The 19,006-nt window shown below is 48.7% G+C and overlaps 1 long non-coding RNA gene across 2 annotated transcripts in view; it reads right to left on the bottom strand.

The window, feature by feature from the left end:
* Positions 1-19,006, bottom strand: part of LOC138503033 (uncharacterized) — a 282,445-nt gene that overhangs the window by 134,625 nt on the left and 128,814 nt on the right. The window lies entirely within an intron of this gene.

Genomic DNA, 19,006 nt, shown 5'->3' with positions numbered 1-19,006 from the left:
CTGGCAAACGACACTGAAGAAGGGTTCAACGTAATAAAAGTGGAACTAAGGGCTTTACGACTGATGACCATGCAAAACAGGTATGTCCTGGACCTGTTGACGGCGATGGATGGAGGTGTTTGCCGAAAAATAGGAAGTGCCTGCTGCACTTTCGTACCTTCTGAAGACACAGAGAACGGCTCCCTGTCCCATGTGATCGAAGCAGTCCACAACCTAGGAGAAAAAATGAAAATGGAAGGTGGAGCAGAAGACAGCACGTGGTTCGATAACATCTTCTCCTGGGTCCCCTCATGGCTTGGAACGACTGTGAAATTTTTGATGCCAGCTGTGGTGTTCCTCCTTTTAATTTTTTGCCTGTGCCAGGTGGGTCTTCGAGTTTGTGCTAACGCAGTACCAAATGGTGCAATGATGATGGTGACAATGGGCAACACCCGCGAGACAATGCAAAACATGCAGGAAGTGCAGGTACAAACAGGAACAGATGACACACCAAGATATCAGCTAGTGCCTATCTATCACGACAAAGATATCATAGATAAAGCATGGCACACCACCATTAGAGAGCCCCGTGTACTAGAATGGTACCAGGAGGTGTGGGTAGATTTGGCAGGAGATGGCGGATGTATATACCTGACTTGTACCCCAGATGAATATGCCAGAAGAGGGGAAAGCTTACGGGGGGGTGTGCAGAGCATGGATGCCCATAAAAGGCACACCTGCATGGGACGAGGCAGTGATGGACGACGCAGAATGTAGAAGGCTGGAGGACTTAAAGTATTCGTTACTTAAGTAACGAAAGGGGGGAAATGTAGGGGAGGAGTGGTCCAAAAGACCCCCCTTGCCTACACCTCCACCCCAGATGAGGGCCATGGCTCATCGGGCGTCCCCTCCTTACCACCATGGCCCAGGTGGTGGATGGCTCACCTGCTGAACACATTGCCCGCACGTATTGAATTCAGCTAGGCCTCAGAAACCATTTTGTCTACTAAAGATGGTGTGAGCTCAGCGCACTGTAGCGCGGCCCCCACCCTCGGAGAAGTTTCAGTTATCCCTGTCGCAGCAGCACCCTGGCAGATCCGCTGTGAGCCCGTTCCCACGAACAAGACGGACATGAGCTAGCATAAGATACTAACATTGTAACAGTTCACCTTCCGCAGTGTATCATCGCTCCCAGCATGACCCGGCCAGCAGGCCTGGGCGATGAAAAGAACGGTAAAATGGTCATCAGATGGCAGAAAGTCTCTACATATTAATGCCAAGACCAATTGCAAAGTATGCTTTTCTCCACAAAATCTCTTATATTACAAAAACCTGTAAAATGTATAAACATAGAAAGCATGCTTCCATGATATAAGCAATGGCGAGCCCACACCACTGCAGTTGAGTACTAATAATGAAGGAGCGTTCCAGGGATCTATTTGTTACGTGTATCACTGGGAAACTTACACTCCATGGTTTTGCGCCATAACCGAACTAATGCTGCTAGAGTACACGAGAAGACGAATGTAACCATACAGAGGGCTCATGTGAAGGATGCGCGAGAATGCACTTGTCATGTGTGTATGTCTAAGCCCCTTATGTGCCACCACCGTCACGTACAGTGGCGGGTCATTTTCTATGTACTCCACCAACCTCACTACTACCTCACTTACTGCAAATGTATATGCATATAACTAAATACTGTAGTTGTTAAAACATAGTGTACGAATAAGGTGCTCAGACTGGATATAATCGAGACACATCCAGCAAAGTTGAAATGTATGTTTTAAAGTGATTCGAATAAGTATTATAGAGTGTTCAAATGTTTGTGATGTTTTTACCTAAAGTCGGCAACATACGAGGAAGATACCTTTTGTGAATATGTGCAAGGCCATTCCCCCTCCCGCCCTGCGAAGACTGCCAAACAAGGGAGCAGAGGCCCGCGCCGCACTGCTCCACCTCCCCCAACCAGACTGGAGCCGCTTCAAAGATTTGTAGCCCCCTCTGCAGCACCCAAGGCCACAGCCCGCCACCTGCATTATTTACAGCACAGCAGTAAACCTCTGCCTGAACACACACTTCCAAAGGCGCCCCCTCGTAAACCCCACAACCCACCGGATCATCTTAGACTTATGGCCCTGTGCAATCAGGACATCCAATACTTTGACAACACACAGCGGCACATCCATAACAACTTCTAACAAGACAGAAAGACCTGTACCGCCCGTCCCAGGCCCTGAAGCTTAGCACCTCGACCTATGGCCCCGGTCAACAGGACACTGGTAACCATGTCCTGATGTATTACCATTAGACCCCTCACAAGGTGCATTCCTCCTGTGTTGCATTAACCTGTAGAATAACCTATTGGAAGATTTACTAAAGAAGATAATATCGCAATGACTGAATGACTGCGGTGTGCATGGCCTAGGGCAAATAAGTCAGGAAAAGACATTCATCTCTGACACTGGCCGCGATGGCACAACAACACCGCCCGGATGAACTCAGCCAACCTGCCAGGCCCAGCCCAACCCACGAGGCTGACCAGTGACGTCTTCCAGCCAAAGCCAACCGCATCGCAGCAGCACCTATAGTTAGTCATCGCCACCCAATCCCATCGAACTTGTGCCCCCTATAGTATGTAGGTTCTTATGACGTTTTTTGTAAATATATACGCCTGTCTTTGCTATTGTCAGACAGAGAGCTCTCGGAGTTTGCAGAGTTCTTTGCATGCCCTATTCTGATTGATAAACTCCCATTTAAGCTCACCCGCACTCTGTCTTGGCTTTATTCCCGACTTGGGACAGTCCGTCATTGTCTCTCATTGCGGGGAGGATCGTGCTGGCTGGGGACGCTTACCTTCACATGCGCCAGCCAGGCTTCAGAGGTGCAGTCCAGGCCCTGGTACGCGCCTTGCAACACTTGTGTATAGGCGCGTTACAAATGCCATATCATATCATATCATATCCCGGGGACTGGTACTGTCTCAGCTATGTGTCGGGCACTTTCTTGAAGGCGATACTGTGTATTTGTAACACTGGAGGGACAAGAGGGAAATGAGCTTCTGTGGGAACAAGGCTCCCGTGGAGCCAGCATGCTGTGTAGAAATTGGGTTCTGCGAATCGAGAGCAGCGTGGGTCTGTGGCCTGTCTCGTTTGGGGCCTGTTACAAAATGGCATCGAGGAGTGCAGGCATTTCTAGTGTTAAGCATCCACTTCTATGCGCTATGAGGTCTCTATATGGTGCCCAGTGATGTAGACTGTTCCCCCTGTACGTTACATTGCCTCATATGGGTTTCGCCTTATGTGGAAGCGCTTGGGGGGGGGGTGAGATAGGCTCATGTTGCCACGGTCTTCGTGGAGGATTCTGTTAAAGTTACTGGGGCTTTCACAGTACCCCTGGGACAAGCAATGGTGTTCATATCGCTTCCCTCCTAGGGTAAACACTGTAAGATACTGCGACTCCAAGGCCAGTGGCACTGAGAAAAATGCATTTTTCTGGTCCACTATAGTAAAATGGGTGGCCTGTTTCGGGATGCTGCACAGGATAGAGGCCGGGTTAGGAACAAGATGAAACTCCTTCTGTACAATATCATTAAGCAGGCACAGGTCCTGGATCATCCTCCAACTACATCCTTTGGCTTTCTCGATCGGATAGATAGCAGTATTGCATGATGACGTGGAGGGCCCTATACTCCCTTGCTGTAGCAGGGCCTGTAACATTTCCGGAATCCCTTCTTCTGCTTCTCTGGGCAGGGGATACTGTAGTACCCTTGGTTACACTGCACCTGGTTTGAGTGTTATTCTTACCGGGGTCACTTCTTTTAGAATCCCTACATCATGTGGGTTTGTGGTCCATAAGTGTGGCGGTACCAGTTGTAAATCAACTTCACAGAAAGGGGGAGGACCACCAACAATTGCCATAAGGGGGCTCTGTACCTTCTGATATTGCACCATAATTTCACACGGTATACACATCTCCAATATTATTTCTCCATCATTGGTTCCGTCCTCAAAGAGATCCTCATCTGTGAGTTCTCTGAACGGTATATTGGGGTCAATATACAACACTGTACGCCATTGGCGCCCATGGATATCTGTTCTCAGTACCACAATTCTCTTTGCAGACACCTTTAACCCCTCCAAGTCTAAAGTCTAGGGACAAGATGGTACCAGCAATCACTTCAGGTACTGCTACCGGTCGGAAAACAAAATCAAGAGGTACTCTCCACTCTTTCCTGGTAATCCAGGGCACTGCTCTGGCAAGTACTCTAATGCCATAAATGAACATATCTGGGTTCACAGGTATCCTTCTGACTACCATCTTATTGGACACTGCGTGTATCACTAGCATTGCGCGGAGGGAGCTCATGCGCAAAGTTGCGCAGACAACTTCTCTGTCGGTGAACGACATTGTCATGTTCAGTTTGCTGAGCAAGTCCCGACCCAGTAAGTTGACAAAGGGGAGGTGTCGTATTAAAGGAGTGGTGCCCGAACAATTTTCCCTCCAATTTTGACGTCTAAATCTTCTGTATAATGAACAGTTAATACAGACCCAGAGAATACCTGTGTGTCAAGAGTCTTTCCTGATACGAGAAATCCCCTTCGTTTATGCATGACTTTTCCACCCCCTTGTTCACCATGAAGATGAATTGCTTATTTCCCATCTCTGCCCCCACCAGTGGTTCCTCTTCTGGGTGCAAGGTGCAAGTTCATTGATAGTACTGGACACGCAAGTGCTCCCTGTGGGCTGTCCTAGTCAGTATAGGTGTCTGTACCTGGAAACGAGAAGGGATTCCCTCCTACAACTGTAGTTCCTTGGTAGGGGGCCGTGGCACCGTTGGGTGCAGTGGCATAAGGGCGTCGGCTCCCCTCTGTCTGTTCATTAGGGCGGCACTGATGTTGTTGCATGCCCTGCTGTAGGGGTGCCGTGCAATATGGGCCAGGGATCATATGGGCCCTTCTTACCCTCCCCTGTGTCAGTCATCATCTCCTTATCTAGCGTCACCCCTTCCATCTCTTGGGCCTCTGTTTCCACATACATCCTCAACAAGTCAAATATCTCTCGTCGGTTCTATAATGGCCTTCCCTTATTGCTGGACGTCAAGTATTGATTGATTGAATGATATTTTAGTTGTATCGCGCTCGTACACAAGTGTTTCAGAGCATGACAAGGCAAGGGAGGGGAACAGGGGAGAACAAAACAGCGATCTTACTAGGCCCAGTGACATTGAGAACGCGCAAGTGTATGGGAGGGGGGAGGGGAAAAGTGCATGGATGGGGGGAGAAGTGGAAAGTGCGAAGCAGAGAAGAAACAGATAAATAAAAATAAATAAATAATAAAGGCAACAAACAGTGGTAATGCAGCCAGCAATTTGCAAGTGCTAGGTTTAAGGCAGCAGACAGGGTAGGTCTGAATAAGTGCAGGAAGAAAAAGGGGGAGCTGTATGGGTACAGATACAGACCCCAGTGCAAGGGGTGGCCCAGAGGCAGTGCGGGTGGGTGGCAGGATGAGCAGGTACCTGGGCCCGAAGGACAGAGGGTGGCCAGGTGCACAGTGCCAAGAGAGAACAGATCAGCAGGGGAGAGGGGGAGCGAAGGCAGAAGAAAAGAGGAAGGTCTTGAGGTGCTTCCGGAACCGGAGATGGTTCTCCTCAAGTTTTAGAGTGGCAGGCAGGCTGTCCCAGAGGGAGGCCCCAGCCGAAGACAGAGATCCACCCCCAGCTTGTTTCTTAAAAAACGACTGACCCTGAGTGAGTTGGAGTTAGAGGAGCGAAGAGCTCAAGAGGGGAGGTATTTGCAGAGGGATATCTTAAGGTATTTTGGACCCAGGCCCCAAAAAGCCTTGTGGACAAGGCAGAGGGTTTTGAATTTAACCCTTGCATCCACTGGGAGCCAGTGGAGAGATACGATACCAGGGCTTGAGGCCAAGGACAAGTCTCGCAGTCCTGTTCTGGATTAGTTGCAGAGGGCGGAGAGTAGAGGCAGGTAGATTTAGAAAGAGGCTGTTACAATAGTCCAAGCTAGAGAGAACCAGAGCTTGGGATACCATGAGCTTCTGGGGGAAGGAGAGGAAAGGCAGAGTACCTCTGAGGAGGTGCAGTCAGAAATTTGACTTTTTAGAGACCTCAGAGATGTGGGCAGAGAAGGAAAGGGTGGAGTCAAAGATGACCCCAAGGTTCTTAGCCTCGCCGGTGGGGGTAGGAGGAGGGCCAAGGGAGGCCGGCCAGAGAGTGAGGGGAAAGGATGGAGAAGGTGTGCCAATGAGGAGGATCTCCGTCTTGCTGGCATTCAGACAAAGATCATTGGCGGTACACCAATCTTATATGGCAGTTAGGCAATCAGAGATGAGAGAGGGAGAGGAGGTGGCAGAGGGCAGCTGAAAATGAGTTGACTGTCGTCAGCGTAGCACTGAAAATGTGAGCAGAAAATGGCAATGCAGTGGCGAGAGTTGCCAGGTATTGGTTGAAAAGCCAGGGCGATAGGTTAGACCCCTGGGGAACACCACAGGTAGAGAGGAAGATAGATGAAAGGAAGGCCCCAAGTTGAACCTGCAAGGGTCAATCTGAGAGGAAAGAAGTCAGCCAGGCCAGAGCCTGATTAGTGATACCCAGGTTTTCACGGAGACGGTTGAGCAGGATGGTATGGTTGACCGTGTCAAAGGCAGAAGAGAGATCGAGGAGGATGAGGACAGAGGGAATGTTAGAGTCAAGGTTGGAGAGCAGATCTTCACGGATGTTCAGGAGAGCAGTTTCCGTGCTTCTGGCAGCTCTGAAGCCAGACTGGTGGTCATGGAGACAGCCAACAGAATTGGAATGAAGGTTACGCTGAGAGATGTCCAACTTTTCCAGGAGATTGCCCAGAAAGGGAGTAATGGAAATTGGGCGATAGTTAGCTGGACAAGAAGGATCAACTGTGGTTTTCTTGAGAAGAGGTTGCACAAAGGAGTGCTTCAGAGGGGAGGGGAAGGATCCAGAGGCAAAGGAGTGGTTGCAAAAATCAGCAAGGGCCGGAGCGAGGGTGTCAATGTGGTCCTTGATGGTTTTAGAGGAACAGGGATGAACCTGTTTTGAAGAGGCTTTCATAGATCAGACTTGTCTAGCAACCTCGTCAGTGGTGAAAAGAGGAAAGGACGAGAAGGATAGTGGGAGGGTGGCTACAGGAGTGTCAGCAAGCACAGATGGAGAGGGAAGAGGTATGTTGACATATGATCTAATGCACATTTATCAAAGGATCCCCCTCTGGCCAGGAGTGGGGCATTCCCTCCCCTTTAGTTCCTGTCACCCATTAACTGATATTTCTTAATTTTGTCACTGTGCAAGTGTGAAGACCGGAGGGGAGGTTTGTACATCCGCTCTCGATATTGTAGAGGGGAGACACAGAGACCCCTGCCAAGATTCTCTAGTATTGGTAGACGTAGTCGAGCAATCAAGGCATAGCTTTTCAAGAGGTGATGCAAGCTGGTTCTTAAGTACAGTGTAGTCCCCAAGCACCCACAAAGGAATGTCCACACACTGTATTGGTTTAAAACACAGTCTTTATATAATTAATATTCAAAGTCATATACACGATAACTCATTTTGTACTTCGGAAATCAACAATGGTAAATATGTACAATTCTAAAGTGTTACCACTAACGTTATTAGATCTCATTAAAGTGCACACGGTCAGAATGACACACAGATCAAAATAAAGAGGAAACCAGCAATAGAGAGCGGAAGGAAAGCAAGATGGTTGAGCAATAGGCAGAATATTGGTAACTACCATTAAACACAGTTCTGTGTGGAGATCCCCCCACCTGGGCAACCTGTAGAAGAAAGATACAAGCCCAGTCCATATATGGTTCCCACTAGACTTTCCAATAGTTCTGCAACCCCAAAGTACCTGGCGTTGTAGCATTCCTCGTCGGGGAAATCGACAACCCTTCTTGAGTGCCTTCCCTTTAAGGCAGGAGTCACGGGTCGTCGAACGTCTGACGGAGAACAGGTCGAGCTACGACGGTGAAGTGGCCGTGTCGTTCCTAGCGGTGCTCATTGACGGGGAAGCGTAAACGTCCTGCAAGGAAGAGGCGTGCAGGGCACCTCGATGTCAATAGGTCTGGACTGCAAAGAGTTGAAGAACTGGGGCCCAGCAAGGGCGTCGAGTCATCGGCATCTCTGTGGTCTTTGGGTGGCGGGAAACCCACCGGTGGATGCTCCTCAATGCGTCGACGGTCAGGCCTTCTCCAGCAGGATACAGCGGGGATGATGCGGACGAGAGCGTCCTTGGATCAATGAAGTTCTTAGGCAACGGGAGCGTGGCGGCTCCAGTCGGCGACTGCGGTCGGCGACAGTGGTGGACAACAGTCCGGGCGCTTCTCCTTGGAGTTCCGCAGCAATCCCCATATCGGGTCGGCAGCCTGTCAAAGGTCTGTCTACCAGGGAGCCTAGGCAAAGATCAGCTGTGCACGATGGTCCCTCGTAGCTCGGGAAGAGGGAGCCTTACCAGGTCCTCTCTGGGTCGGTTCTTGAGGCACAGCAGCTTTCAGATTGTGAAGGAGAGCAACAGCAGTTCTTCTCGTCCAGCAGGGCTCAAGGTTAAGCTTCAGTTACTCCAGTTACTCGTAGTAGTGGACTTCAGCTGCCGAACACGATTCCTAGCAGTGAGAGGTCCCCAGATATACTGTTGATCTCCCATTCATTCAGCTGGGTCATACTCAAGCATCCAATCACGACTACGGGCATTCATGCAGGCAGGCAGCTAATCAGGCACACGAGGCATTCAGGCCATTCACTTCTCTCCAGACACTCACAACAAGTTATGTGTATTGGGACAGGTACCGAGCCATTCAACACTCCAAGCTGCATTCATAGCGGTTTCGGGCAGGGCTGTCTCAACCATTGTGTCAACCACCAGATACTAGCCACAACATTGAATGTATATTCGTCACACACTGCATTCACCCAGGTCCCACCCACAGGCATACCCACAACATATGGTCGTTGAGAAGGCTCCAGCCAGTCTGGTCGGCATTTGCCCACACTACCATATACGGAACTTCCACCCAACAGCCAGTCAGGGGGAAGGGACAGAGGCAGGGCTTCCCGGGACTTCGGGAAGATCAAGGTAACAGGTGATGGAAGGCAAGAGGCCATGGGGGCCATTTTGTCTCCATCAGGAATCTACCGATTCCAATGACAGGGCCTGAGCATCCCAAAATGGAAGACGCTCAGGGCACCAGTCACTTCAGCACGGAGCGGCCACCAGCACATACCCTGCTCTGTGGGTCACACACAGGTGCCCAAAAACATACACTAGGGGCACAGGGTTGTACCCCTACCCATGGGTGCCATAAGGGTATCCCATGGGTCGGTTCACCAAACCAAAAGAGAGAGAGCTGCACCGCCAGGAGTCCCACGGAACTCCTGCGTGTAAAACACAACAGAACACACGATAAAAAGCAGTAAAGGACAAGGATACGGAGGCCCTGTCCCTCCGATGCATTTCCAGCATCACAGTCGCCCCCTCCCAGACTGAGGTGGAGGGTGCCTAATATCCCACGGGATAGACACCCTCATCCAGACGGTCAACCAACATACCTTCTAGAAAGGCCATCTGCATTATCGTGACTCTTCCCTGTTTTGTGCTCAATGTCTAGCCCTTGCAGACTAATGGACCACCTGAGCAGTTTTGTGTTTTTACCCTTCATCTGCATAAGCCCCTTAAGGGGCTTATGATCTGTTTGGATCTTCAAGGTAGACCCGGTAAGGTAGGGTCTAAAACGCCTAAGGCTCCAAACAATACTAAAACATTCCTTTTCAACAGTAGCCCACCTAAGTTCCCTACCCTTAAGTTGTCTACTGATGAAGATGATTGGATGTTCTCTTCCTTTGTCATCTAACTGGGACAAGACAGCTCCAATTCCGGTGTCGCAGGCGCCAGTTTGAACGATAAAGGGTTTGCTGTAATCAGGCGCACACAACACGGGTGCCGTACACAGACTTCCTTTCAAGCCATCAAAGGCCCTCTGACAGTCTTCCGTCCAATTAACTTTCCTCAGTTGTTTGGGCAAAGTCAGAGCTGTAAGGGGTGCAGCTATGGTTCCATAGTCTGCCATGAAATTGCGATAATACCCAGTGTGGCCCAAAAAGGCTCTCACCTGGGTTTGAGTAGTGGGAGTCCTCCCAATCATGTACATCCTGTACTTTACTGGGGAGAGGTTGGATTTGACCCCCTCCTACCTCATGACCAAGATAGGTGACTTTCCCCTGAGCTATCTGGCACTTGGTGGTCTTGATAGTGAGGTTAGCCCTTTTTAACGCCTGCAACACTTTATCCAGATGAGTCAAATGCGCTTCCCAGGAGGAACTGTAGACGGCAATGTTGTCTAAGTAAGCCACACAAAAGGCTTGCAGCCCACTGAGCGCATGGTTGACTAATCTCTGGAAAGTGGCAGGGGTGTTCTTCAACCCGAAAGGCATGACTCGAAACTGATAGTGTCCCTCTGGTGTTGAGAACGCCGTCTTTTCCTTGGCATGGTCCGTCATAGCTATTTGCCAATAGCTTGAGGTAAGGTCGAAGGTGCTCACAAATTTGGCAGCACCTATCGTGTCCACAAGCTCATCAGCCCGGGGTAGTAGGTGCGCGTCAGTTTTGGTGACGGCATTGACTCCTCGGTAGTCCACACAGAACCTCCAATCCTTGGTACCTGCCTTGGAACCTGCCTTGGGGACAAGGACCACGGGACTGGACCAGGGACTGGTTGAGGGGTCAATAACACCCAGATCCAACATCTTGGTGACCTCAGCCTGGATGTGGTTCTTGACGGTATCTGACATATGGTAGCACCTACTTTTGACAGGCACACTGTCACCAGTGTCAATCTCGTGCCTACACCACGGTGTAAGGCCTGGTGTCAGCGAGAACAGAGAGGCATACTACCGGAGTAAAGTCCTGCAGGCCTTCTGCTGCTCTGTCGTCAGATTGGGAGAGATGTACTCCCTCCACTGAGCCATCCTGAGGGTTGCTGTGTAGCAAATCAGGAAGGGGCTCACTGAAGCTAGCAAGAGACATGAGACTTCGGCCCGCCTGTGGAAAGGCTTGAGCCTGTTAACATGGAATACCTGAGGGGCTACCCCAGAGGCACCCATGTCAACCAGATAATTGACATCTTGGGAAGGGGTGGGATAAGACAGTTGATGGAATAGGCAACAGTAGTACTATTGCCTAAGCCAGGAAAGGACCTAACAACATGCAGCGCGTACAGGTCGATCGCACTTATTAACCTGGTTGCTAAAATGTATACTAAGATCCTAGCAAACAGATTAGAGCCTCTATTCCCAGGACTAGTGGATACTGATCAATCAGGATTTATACAGGGAAGGCAAACGCACGACAACACCAGGACAATTGCCCATATCACAGAGAAAATTATCAAAACGCGTACCGTGGCCCTAGTGGTCGCGTTGGATGCAGAAAAGGCCTTCGACAGGGTGGAGTGGCGGTTCCTCTTCACTACCATGCACAAAATGGGATTCAGGGAGGCGTTCATATCCAAAGAAGAAGCCAACTATCAAAACCCGTCTCTATGCCTACTGATAAATGGGAAACTCTCTGATCCGGTGAAGGTATCTAGAGGAACGAAACAGGAATGCCCCCTATCTGCGTTATTATATGCCATCCACCTAGAACCACTCCTGAGCATGATTAGAACCACCCAAGAAATTGAAGGAGTCCCATTTGACGGGAGGGTTCACAAAGTGGCTGCATTCGCAGACGACATGCTGTAACGCTAACAAATTCTCAAGACTGCCTAAGAGCAGTAGATAGGGCCATGGCAGAGTTTAGGCAGGTAGCCGGGCTGAAAACAAACAAGAACAAATCCAAAGTGTTGAGTCTACAAATATCATCAGAAAAGGAAGGGGAGATGAAAGTCGGCTCAGCATACTTGTGGGCCCAGACTAAAATATGGGAATATACATAACAAAAACCATCAACCAACTATTCAGGGCTAACTATTCCCCTCTGATGGCGGTCATTCAGAACTTGCTTCACGGTTGGGGCCCCCTAACCATATCATGGATGGGCAGGATTAATGCCTTAAAGATGGTAATCTTGCCGAAACTACTGTATGCGTTCATGGCACTCGCTGCTAAGGCCCCGACCTTCTTCTTAAAAAAACTATGCAAATACACACAGGTTTATATTTGGGATCAGAAGAAACAAAGAATAGCACACAAGCTGATGCAGCAGCCTAGGAACAAAGGAGGGATGGGGGAACCCGACCCGATGACATATTACAGCGCAGCACAGAATAGGGTATTAAGGGAATGGGAGAAGGAGGACAGGGGGAAAAATTGAGGGAAATGGCCAGAGAGGTGGTGGATATGGATCTGGAAAAAGTATTGTGGCATCCCTGAGAAGATAGACCCCACAACATGTACTGCAGTGACATTGAGGCCCTAGTAGGGCAAACATGGGACGAGGCGGTAAAGGGTTCCAAAATTACTACTTTCCCATCTCCGCTTACTCTGATTTTCAAGCACCCACAATTTAAGCCAGGGTGGGCCTTGACAGATTTCGACAAATGGCAAGGGGGATGTCGGATGCTAAAGGATCTCTACGAAGGGAAGGAGATAAAATCTTTTCCCCAATGTAAAAGTGACTTCGGAGTTAGGGAAGGGGAAATATTCCATTACGCCCAGTTGAGACACTGGGCCCTGCATCCTAACATAACAGAAGCAGCGACAAGGAAATTGACCCCATTTGGGAAGTACATTTCCACCAACGCAGGGGACAGACACTTTGTGGGGGAGATTTACAGACTGCTCAAAGAAGGGGAAGACTCGGGGGAAAGAAAGTTCATGTGCAACTGGGAAAGGGAGGTTAACCAAGAGATTAACACCGACCAATGGCAAAACCTGTGGGAGAACATACCCAAACTGACAAACTCATTGCAAATTCAAGAAATCTGGACGAAAATGATGTACCAATGGCACCTCACTCCAGATAAGCTGGCTAAAATATATTGGAAAACATCCAAAGCTTGCTGGATGGGATGTGGAGAGGAAGGACCCTGGGGTCATGTTTGCTGGCAATGCCCAATAATGTAACTATTTCAGGGGATGATTCAAGAAGCAGTGAAGGATATATTGGGACTGGAAGAGACGACAAATAAAGGACTGTTTATAGTGGGCCTGGACGGGAATATAGAAAAATTGCCCACGAAAGGCCAACGGAAATTATATGTAATCCTAGTGATGGCAGGGGCCTTGTTGGTGGCCTGAAAATGGAAAGCTAAAGAGGCACCCATGGAACACGAATGGGTAGGCAAAATATGGACCTTGGCAGCCATGGAAAAAGTGACATACTCAATAAGGGGAGAACACCAGAAATTCCTCTTGGACTGGGATTTGGTCCTGCAATTTCTAAGAAAGAACTCCAGAAGAGCCTGGCGCCCAAGGAGGATGAAGCTTCTGGGGCTTATATAGAAGCAGCTCCTGCTAGAGAGAGAATGAAAGAAAAACAAAAAGAGAAGGAAAGAAAGAGGGCAAAGCCACCAGCAAGGAGTGAGGATGAGAGGAAACAACGCGTGTACAGAACGAGGTCAACCAGTAGAAGCTTTGAGACAAGAAGGGAATGCAGCGGCGAACGCGACCTGTATGAGAAAACAGAAGGGAAGAACTCTGACCTCTGAAAGGGGGGGGTGAGGGATGAGGGGGAAGAGTTGGGGGGAAGTTCACTTTTTTCAGTAGAAGTTGTTTAAGAAATGCTAATAAAATGTATTTGAAGAAAAAATAAATCTCCTTTTACTGGGACGAGGAGGATGACATGTGGAGGAGAAGAGAAGACTAAATAAACGCAGAGAAAGGAATACAGAACTGCACCTGAGAAGTCCCACGGCTATGTAATATATGAGAGGGGAGGAGACTAGAGACAGAGAAAGGAAGCCCGCGAGTTAAGAAATGTCTTGCTCGCTTAGACGGAGGAGAGACTGGAAGTGCAGAGTCCTGTGTAAACTGCAGAAGTAGAAGTGCAACATCGAAAACCAAAGAGGGGAGAGAAACCAAGTTGGACGTGTGGCATCCCAACCCAGAGAGAGAAGGCAGAATGGTAGCATGTCCACAACAGACTTGTGGTGGACCAGCTGTTGTGTGAACAATGGCAATAGCACTCTGCTACGGCTAACGCAGAACCTACCAGTAGAGGAAGTACCCCAGAGCCAGCTTATGCAATGGTACGTAGAAAAAGCAACAGAAGGATCACAAGAGGCCAACCCGACAAACCGGAGAGAAGATCTCACACGAATAACAAACACAGTGACGTTAGCCCTAACAAATGCAGGTAATAGGGAAAATGGGAGACCCGGAGGGGGGTGGAGAATCATATTTGGAATGCTCATGCTTGTCTCAGTCACGATAAAAGATTAACATTTAAAGGGTTATATTGACTCATAGCGAAGTGAATGAGAATCATTATTGCGGTATTCATACTTGTCCAAGTCAAGATAAAATATTGACTCATGGAGAATTGAAGGAAATACTTATTGGAGTGCCCATTCTCGCCCCAGTCAGGAAGAACAAAGTAGCACCCTGCAAATAAAAGGAGGGAATGAGCCTCAGTCCTGGAATGTTCATACTGGTATCAGACCAGAGAAAGAAAGCCTAATTAAAGAGGAGCGACATAACAGAAAAGAAGAGCCTAAAGATAAGTTTCAGAGAGAAACCAAAGACTGTGAACTACACACCAAAGACCTGAGAGTCCGAGGGGAGAGTTCTAAGTATTGGACAAAGTTCCCTTGGAAAGAGGGGAGAAGAACTATAAGTAAAATAGTTCAAGAGAAGAACAAGAAAGAAACGGAAAACTGTTATCAAAGAGTGAAGACGTAGAAGTTAAATAACCCTTTAAATGAACTGTACGAGTTGATAAAAACAGATACCAGGAACTACTTAAGATAGTTTATTGAACTGCACTTTGTGAGAAACAAGTCCTCAGGGGAAGGGAGACATTCTCAAGTCTTTAGTTATTATAATAGTGGTAGGGTCTGAAAGGGTTTGTTCAGACGGCGGACAGATTCTGTTTAGACTTTCACTGACGACTGACGAGCACCTTAGGTAATTTGGTTAGTGAGGGAAACCCCATAGTATAGTGAAAGATGAGCATGTGCCCTTTTGTTTAACAAACTTTTCAGTGACATGGATAATCAGAGTCTGCGTCCTTCTTCTGACTCACCACAATATCCATTCATAGAATTCAGGGGTGTCTGTGTTTGGCGTGTAGGTGTTAATGAAGGTTACTTTACAGTGGCCTATACTACCCACAAAAAATAAGTACTGGACCATGTAAGGGAGGAAAGGTCTGTTCAGACCCCCCTGACATTCCCACATGAAATGGACCTCGTGTTTGCCCAGATGGAGGGAGACGTCCCACGTTTGTCGATTCTAATAATTCGGCTCTAATGTAACCACACAAAAGAAAAGACGATAAACAAAGCTATTTGGTCAGACCTACAGACGCCATTTTGCGTGACCCAGAAACACCATCTTTTTCTAGGCCCCGTTATGATTTTGCCTTCTCTTCTCTCCCTCTGTCCAGCGCCGCGCACATTGAGCCCCACCAACCCCCTCCTCCACCTCCTCCTTGCAGCTCTGCTCAGACCCATTTCTCACGGAAGCGCTTGGCCATGTATTGTTGCAAATACTCAGTATCCTTCTTTTTTCCTCTGAGCTCATCACCCTGTGTGTGACCGGAGCAAGCTCTGGCCTGCGCGTCCATCTGTCTCCACAAACCTGCCTGTGCCATCGCGACCCCCACCTTCAGGAGTTACAGCTTACAAACCCTCTGCCCACATACCTCACTCTCCCCCTTTGAAGTAACTGCTGGACGACCCTTCCCCTCTGGACCTCCCTCAATTGCCCACCACATACTTAATCCAGTGTGACCATATATCCTTCTGTAAAACCAACACCCGTCAATTTACTCGTTTGAATCGTGAGGCACCATGGGGAACAAATCACAAATAAAAGTCTTAAAGACAAGATATCTGGGACGATGGCCAAAGGTACCCATGCCCCCATAAAAGCATGGGTTAGAATGTACATATATCGATCCACATTTTATAGCCTCCTCCATTAAATAATGTCTAACATTATTCTTTGCATGTCAAATGTCATTCTGTAGTTTAGATTAGTTAGAAGTGTAACATCTTGTGAACAAAGTTTGACCATCACCCGGTGAAGATGAGCCCAGCTGACCCACGTGCTGCGGGAGTGACACCCAAGCAACGGCCAATCCTACCCAGTCAGCGCCTACATATCTATATAGTAATGATGACTCAACCCAATGGTTTCTCTCAAATGTGCATTCGTAATATGATGTCACCTGTGACGATTTTTCCCTTTATAATGTGCTGCTCATGTAATGTTTGGCAGAGCGCTCGCAGGGCAGCCGAGTTCTCTGCGTGCACATCTATATTGATATAAACTTCGTACAACTTGCAATCTTACTCCTGGTATCATTCCCTACTGGGGTGCGTCCTTTACTTGGTTTTATTTTGTATCATGTTGGGACCAGGCGCCTTCAACCATCAGGTCAGCAATGGTTTGGCTGTGCCTTAAATTGAGAGAGGAGTGCATCAATGTGGCCACTCCCATGGATGGAGCAGAATAAGATGAATTGGAAGAATTGGATTCCTGTGAAGTGCATAAGTGCGTCTCCTGTAGGAAAGCCACCTCCATCTGATACCTAGAAAGGGAGAGTAGTATCTGCTGAGTTACAATTGGGTGGTTCAGGCCTGGGTCAATGAATTAAACCTAAGATTTAATCTTTGATACATAGTTATGTTATGTTATGTACAATTGGTATGATCTCAAAGCGCTGGTAGGTTGAACGCCCTCGTGAACTGTAGTTCAAGTCAGTAGAGAGAGAAAGAGTCATAAGGTGCATGTGTGCACCGGATATGTGTGCAGCCGGTGTGGTAATTGCATGATAGCTGCTTCTTAGCGGTAGGTGTAGCGGTTGGAAGGTCAGGTATATGTGTTTATTCTGGAGGGATGACGCCAAGACTGATTTGTGGCTGTGTTAGGCCTGAGGAGACGCTTAAGCTAGCGGTGTGCTTAGCTGATGTTTAATTAGGATGATGAGGAGTACGGGGCTGGTGTTAGTATGAGAACAGCTATACCGAATGTGTCATAGTATCGCTGTGTTCTAGTTGCGTGTTGGTGTATAGGAGAGAGTAAGCGTGGTAGTGTAATATGGTGGTTATCAGTTACATCCACTCGATCTGTTCCATCCACTCCATCTGTTCTATACACTCCATCTGTTCAGTCCAGTCCATCAGGTCCGTCCACTCCATCCGTTCCGTCACTCCAACCGTTCTGTCCACTCAATCCGTTCCATCCACTCCATCCGTTCCGTCCACTCCATCCGTTCCGTCCACTCTATCTACTCCATCTGTTCCGTCCACTCCATCCGTTCCATCCACTCTGCTTGTTCCATACACTCTGCCTGTTCCATCTGTTCCATCCACCTCATTTGTTCCATCCACTCCATTTGTTTCATCCACTCCTTCAGTTCAGTCTACTGTGTCCGTTTCATCTGCTGCATCTGTTCCATCAACTTGATTCAATCCATCTGTTCCATTCTGTAAACTACTCATCCTTTTCATTCGTTTATTCTACTAGTTTGTCATATCCGTTCCATCGACTCCATCAGTTCCATCAACTCCATGCGTTCCATCAACTCCATGCGTTCCATCAACTCCATCCGTTCCATGGGTTCCATCCACTCCATCCGTTCCATATGTTCCATCCGTTCCATCTGTTCCATGCGCTCCATCCACTCAATCGGTTCCATACGTTCCATCCACTCGTTCCGTTCCCATCTGTTCCTTCTGTTCCCATCCGCTCCTTCTGTTCCATCCACGCCTTCCGTTCCATCCATCCTTCCCTTCCATCCACTCTTTCCCTTCTATCCACTTCTTCCGTTCCATCCACTCCATCCGTTCCATCCACTTCATCCGTTCCATCCATTCCGTCCATTCCATCCACCTCGTCGGTTCCATCCACCTCGTCTGTTTCATCCACCTCGTCCGTTCCATCCATCTTGTCCGTTCCATCGACATTGTCCGTTCCATCCACATTGTCCGTTCCTTCCACTTCATCCGTTCCATCCACTCCATCCGTTCCATCCACCCCATTCCTTCCATCCAGTTCATCCGTTCCATCTAGATCATCTGTTTCAACCACTCCGTCCATTCCATCAACTTCGTCCGTTCCATCCACCTCGTCCGTTCCATCCACCTCGTCCGTTCCGTCCACCTTGTCCGTTCCATACATTTCATCCCTTCCGTCCACTTCATCTTTTCCATCCACTTCATCCGTTTCATCCACCTCATCCGTTCCATCCACCTCATCCGTTCCATCCACCTCATCCGTTCCATCTGCTTGATCCGTTCCGTCCGATTCATTCAATCCGCTTCATTCATTCCATCCCCTCCTTCCGTTCCATCCACTCCGTCCGTTCCATCCACCTCGTCCGTTCCATCCACTCTTTCCGTTATATCCACTCCTTCCGTTCCATCCTCTCCGTCTGTTCCATCCACCTCGTCCGTTCCATCCACTCTTTCCGTTCTATCCACTCCTTCCGTTCCATCCACTCCTTCTGTTCCATCCACTCCATCTGTTCCATCTAGTTCATCCGTTCCATCAAGTTCATCCGTTCCAACCACTCTTTCCGTTCCATCCACTCTGTCCGTTCCATCCACCTCGTCCGTTCCATCCACTTCATCCATTTCATCTACTTCATCCAATCATCCACTTCATCTGTTCATCCACTTCGCCCGTTCATCCACTTCATCTGCCCCATCCACTTCATCTGCCCCATCCACCTCATCCGTTCCATCTACCTCATCCATTCCATCTGCTTGCTCCGTCCGCTACATTCAATCCGCTTCATTTGTTCCATCCACTCCTTCCGTTCCATCCACTCCGTCCGTTCCATCCACCTCGTCCGTTCCATCCACCTCGTCCGTTCCATCCACTCTTTCCGTTCTA

Source organism: Ambystoma mexicanum, chromosome 11, assembly GCF_040938575.1.
Source record: "Ambystoma mexicanum isolate Mex_15411 chromosome 11, UKY_AmexF1_1, whole genome shotgun sequence".
Lineage (NCBI taxonomy): Eukaryota > Metazoa > Chordata > Amphibia > Caudata > Ambystomatidae > Ambystoma > Ambystoma mexicanum.
Note: the sequence above shows the minus strand (reverse complement) of the source record. Positions and strands in the feature narration are given on the sequence as shown.